Genomic DNA, 6,031 nt, shown 5'->3' on the forward strand with positions numbered 1-6,031 from the left:
TTCAACAAATATGGCTTGTGATGCACAAGATGTAGAGTGTGATGAACGTCCTAATGAATAAATTTTGATTAGTTTAGCAAGTTAATACATGTCCCGATCACATCTTAATATATTTTGTACATAAATGGCATAACGGCAGATTATAAATTACCTGACATTAAAATATTATGACGATGTACAGCATTTACTGGGAAGTGTATTAAGCTGAGATGTTGAAATTTGAGTCAATACGAAACCACCAGGTTGTTTTGACAAATGCTTTGAATATCATACGGCACAATAAATGTGCTGATCTCAAGTACATTCCGGTCAGTTTCGCGATTTTTCAGCAAAATGTTACTTCTTTGCAGCCTATTTACCCAACTTTCATGTGTTTTTATTTGACATTACCCTGCTTTTATAAATTTTAAGAGAATTTTCCCCTCTTTCCAAACAACTTTTGAACCTAAATCCAATTTTAAAACTAACAATATATGCTTCACGTAACTTACTTTACCGTGGACTTTTTATGAATTTCCATGCCAATTGTACGACTTTCCATCTAACTGTAACTACTCTTCAACCTAATTCCATGGGTATACAGCAAACTTTACCTACTTTTCCAGCCACCTTTCAAGACTATATTCTAACTAAATGTTAAGACTTAGACTTCCACCGATCTCTACAATATTCTTGCAGACTTTAACTTTTTACTGCTTTCCAGCCAACTTTTTTTGATTCACCAGTCAAATTTTACAACTTTTCAACAACTAATTTTAAACTAATTACACAACTGTCCACCACATTTCTACTACTTTCCCGGCGCTTTTGTTCTCTTCTTTCAACTAAAAACGTTTACTACTTCCCAAGGCACTTTTTTAATCTTCCTATCTAAATTTGTTGATTTTCAAACCAAACTTTTAATTTCAACCCCTTACATTTACGAACAATTTTTTGTCAACTTTTACAATTTACCACCATACTTGCACTACTTTGCAGCCACTTTTGAGATTCTTCAACCATATTTTATGACTGCTTATGTGTTCTTTCTTACCAACTTTTCAGCCAATTAACACGACATTTAACCACAATTTCCTACATTCCAGTCGACTATTACGACTAAACTCCAAACTTTCATGACTCTTCAAACAACATTTACCAACGTTCAATACTTTGTACCAAATTTTTCAACCACTTTTCAGCCAGATTTTACAAATCTCTACGAAACTTATGGATAACACATAAATGTCAAAAGCAAAACTAATCATGACATGAAAACTGAACTCTGTGGGTGAATGAGCACAATGTAATATTTCAACAGCCCTAGCTACATTTAGTGTAGTGTCAGTCAGTCTCGTATAATGCTTCTGTCACTGATCTGATCAAGGGCGTTTGGCAATATGTTCATGGATCAGAGATACATTCTGATTTGAAAGATTTAAAAAAATAATATTTGTATTAAATATACACACAAACTAGATACTGCGCCATTATATCTATATTTAATGTTATTATCGATTTGACACGTATTAGGTAAATTGAGAAAGTCGTAAGTTATCAATAGCGGCGTACATGAGAGTTGTAAAAAACAAGCCGGTAGGCTGGTTGGCGATCCGCTCCGCTCAAAAGCAAGCACCATGTTTTTGGCTGTTTCCATGGTGTGACATAAACGTGAAGCTAACGTCGGTTTATAACTAATACGAAGTTCGCAAACACCATTCAGTTTTTGGAAGTCACTTAGTTTATTACTAGGACCACAATCACTCTCCTAGTCGAGTGACTGTGCTAGGACGTATTCTGCTGTTACATTTATTATTTCCAACCGTTTTGCGATAGCATTTTCTAGAATGAAGCGTTTCTTGTAAATGCTGGAAAGCGAAATAATGAAATAACGAGATGGTAAATATTTACCTAAAGTACAGTGTGTTGACCTTCATAATAATATACTTCATAATGCAAAACATTAGTCACGGCGAGTTATTTAAATATACGACTCCTAATCGAAAAATATGACCACAGTCCAGAATTTCAGACAGATATTAAGAAACCTAAGAGCATATCAAAAGCATTTACTCTAAAATATAAAAAAGAACTGCAGTCAAAAATGCCAGCAAATAAAGGACTCTGCCCCACAATCCTTTGTGCGCGTTATTACGGACACGCGCAAAAAACTGTACCACGCTTGTCAAATCTGGGTCAAATATACAGTACGCTACTATCTTGCCACAGTGGAGTGTTCGGTGACCATTGAATTAGCCCGTGATTCATATTTTATGTGTATTAATTTATTCATCAATTTTCGTGACTGACAGTACTGCCCAAATTTTAGTCAAAAAAACGCAACTGGTGAAACGGAAGAGCATTGCCAGGCGATGGACGCGGGGCTCTTTGGCAACGACCGCATAGAGGTCAAAATACGCGTTCTATTTTTACGCGTTAAATATGGCTCTTCCATTTCGCCCCCTCCGGAATGTTCTACTTTCACAGCCTAATCGCAGGTTTTTCGAAAAACGTCGAAAAAACACAAGAATTAGTAGAAATGTTCCTGTTTTGGGCGGATTATTGATGGAGAATAATGTCTTTATTACAAAAATGCTGAAAAACCGTGAGTTGTTGCCTTAGTTATTTTTTTATTGGCGAAAAACTGCGAACCCGGCAAATTTGGTTGCACAACTTCCCTTTATCATATACACCCAGCGACACCGATAAAACTGGTAGGAGGTAATACATTTGGGGCGAAAGTATTCAAAAATCAGTTTTTGGATGTTGCAATGGCAATGGTGGGCCAGGATTGTTTTCCAATTAGTGACGGCACGACCTACCTGTGAAGTATGAACAAAACCGGCCGAGCCGAAACAATCACAGAGGAGTTAAAAGCCGTTGCTGGTGAAAAGTTACCCCAACTTTAGGGTCAAATTTCTCGGTAATGAAAACAGATATCAAAAATTCAAATGGTAACTTTGTGCCCACACTCAAGCTGAGTAGAATGAGCTATGTCTGAAATGTTTTATCCCAAATTTGTAGGAGGAGATACATTTGGCGCGAAGCTATCCAAAAATCAGTTTTTTGGCTGTTGCTATGGCAACGGTGGGCCAAAAAAAATTTTCAGATTTTTCCTTATAACTAGGGTTAAGGTGTGACCTACCTGCCAAGTTTGAACGAAATCGGCCAAGCCAAAAAAATCACAGAAGAAATAATAGTGAACACTGGAAATGTACACACACAGACACACACACACACAAAACGACAAAAGTGATTATAAGGGCAATCCTAGCGGAGCGGATCGCCAACAAAAGTGATTATAAGGGCAATCCTAGCGGAGCAGATCGCCAATATTTAACAGCGCCGACAATGAATTGCGCGCGCTTCCACTTCACGATTGCGTGCGCGTCTGTGTTCTGTTATAAAGCGTGGTTACAACGTATAAACAGAAATTCGGGGGGGGGGGGGGTGAATGACACGATTAGTTGAAATAATCGTCTTATTTGCATAAATTAATATTCATGAGCAATGAAAAACTCATCTTTTCAGTAAAATTGTGCCAAAATGCTTTCAGATAGCAAACATGTTAGTTCTAAATTGACTGATTCTATCGTTACGAGCTGACAAAAAATAATCGGAAAAATGATGTAAAGGTATTTTTTGAGACTCGTTTTCGATCATGATTCCAGCTAACTGTTGAAAGTAAGCACAGGTTTTCTCTTTACCATGATCATAGCAAGTTACGAAATTAATGGAGAATGCAGAGGCACGTTTATATTTCACTCTAGTACTATTGCTCAACATTGCTCAAAATGTTTTCGGTGACTTTCATCAGTGACAAGTTACCTAATTAGTATGCATTTCAAGAAACCACAGTGTGTGTGCATGCGCAGTTTGAAATGGAACGGTTTTGAACGCAATAAAACCACGCGTATAGCAAGAAATTGTGGCGTCAAACTGGTTGTCGGTTGAATTGTTTTGCAATAGACATAATTTTGGAGCCTGTATTTGTCTATGAAATGTTTCTAAGTTTTGTTGAGGATTATTCTGTAAAGAAATTGCTGAAATTATTTCATCTGTTCGTAAACGGGACGTTGTTGCTTTGACGGTGGGCTACGGGCGACTGACGTCGAAACGTTCCATTCAGATCGGATGGCGCCCTCTCGTCCATTCCCCCTGCAGAAATTAATGTTTTGCTGGCCTGTAGAGGGCGCTAGTAATGTTGCAGCGACAGGGGAGCAGTCTACGCGCTGCTACAGCAAGGACAACATCCAATTTTTGTCGCTCGTTACTGTTCGCCATTTGTCGCTGTATTTTAGCAGGACGTTCAAAATTATGGCTCAACCCCAGGATTCGGACTTTCAAAAAGCTATAGAGGCACAGATTTTGGCTTCCATAAACCAGCCCTATCACATAGAATATGGAGTCATGAAGGAGGAGGTGCGGAGCGCAAAGGACGGTGCGAGACACGAATTCATGGGGGAAATCAAGCGTCTGAAATTCAAAGAGGCCCATTCTTTCAAGAAGAAATCGAACGAAGACCAGTTCAAGCACAACGAAAGGGTGTTAGACATTTTGAAAAACACAACAACGGAGCTCGAAGCAAAGAAATTCGAGGCGGCAAAGACGACATTGGACGAAGGTATTTCCGAAATTAATCAAAGGCAGAAATTAATTTTGCTGGCGAATTCCTCCGAACACGGATGGGCAACCGCACAGGAGTATCGATCCCAGGAGCTGGTGACAGACAGCGATGATGAAAAACGAATTTGGAAGGCGTAATTGAGGGCCGGTCGACGCACCAAAGAGCAGCGACTGAAAACGCAGAAGTTCAAAGCTCGCCTACACCCCGAGGGCGCGGGAAGCAGTTTTGGGGCTTTTCGTGACAGCAACTTTGTGACAGAGAATTGTTTCATTTTAATGTAGGAATACACGGTTATTTAACTTGCGATACTGACTTTGCCGAATTAGGTATTTTTTTCTGCCGAAAATTTCCAGTCCCTGGATGGGGGCAATTATTCTGAGCGAGAATATGGCGCGTGCGTAACAAAAGTCAGAGGAGGGCTTAAAAATTGCTACAACGTTTGGCAACAAATTGGCGCGCCAGATTTTATTCTTGACGTCATAAATTACCGTTGTTTTCTATTCCTTCTGCCTTCATTTGCTTGTAATAATCGATCCGCCATTCTGCATGGGAAATTTGTGGAGTGGGAATTGTTGACAAGCTATTGTTATCGAGGAGGTCCACCACTGGAAAAATTATTGCTTCATAATACATCGGTTGAAGACATCGCCGCGATGGAGGAAAAACGTAAAGAGAGAGCAATCAAAAGAAGCACGAACGAGGAAATGTTGTACTTCGTCAAAGACCTGATAACTCAATACAACCCTACTGATTTACCAAATTTAGGCAGACTGGTAACAGAAGACCCTGACGCTACTACAGAGGTGAAAGACAAGTGGCATAAATTTATCAGTCGCAGTGTATCAGAATACCTGTACAGAACTACAGTAGACACAGTACGCTCGGAAATATTACGAAAGGAATTCGGTGAGTTGGCTTTCAATTTACGAGATATAGCTTGTCGAACAACCCTAAAATACGCCGATCGAAATAACTATTTGGGTATTGAAGAGAGTATAGTCTGGTTTACTAAGTGGTGCGACCACCAAAGTATCAACCTGTGGGACTTCCTATATGATATAATAACATGGTTTGACAAAAAACAGCCAAAGAAAAACCTAATATATTTGATGGGAGCTTCGAAATCGTGGGTGATGCGTCCAATCCATGACGTAGACCGTTTCTGGGGGAGCATTGTGACGTCAAATGAAAGCGCATCAAACTTTATGTTCGAGAACTGTTTAAGCGCCCTTGTTGCCATGGCAAACGAATTCATTCTCTCTGAACATAACGCCGAGATGGCAAAGTCGGTATTCGAGGGAATGAATACCATGATCAACCATAAGGGCAAAGCTCCGTGTTTACTCGAACGCACACCAATCTATATTACGGCCAACCAGTGTTTATGGTACCAGGTCTCTTCACAAGAGAAAGCTTTCAAGAATA

This window comes from Saccoglossus kowalevskii, chromosome 6, assembly GCF_978046115.1.
Source record: "Saccoglossus kowalevskii chromosome 6, keSacKowa6.1, whole genome shotgun sequence".
Taxonomy (NCBI): domain Eukaryota; kingdom Metazoa; phylum Hemichordata; class Enteropneusta; family Harrimaniidae; genus Saccoglossus; species Saccoglossus kowalevskii.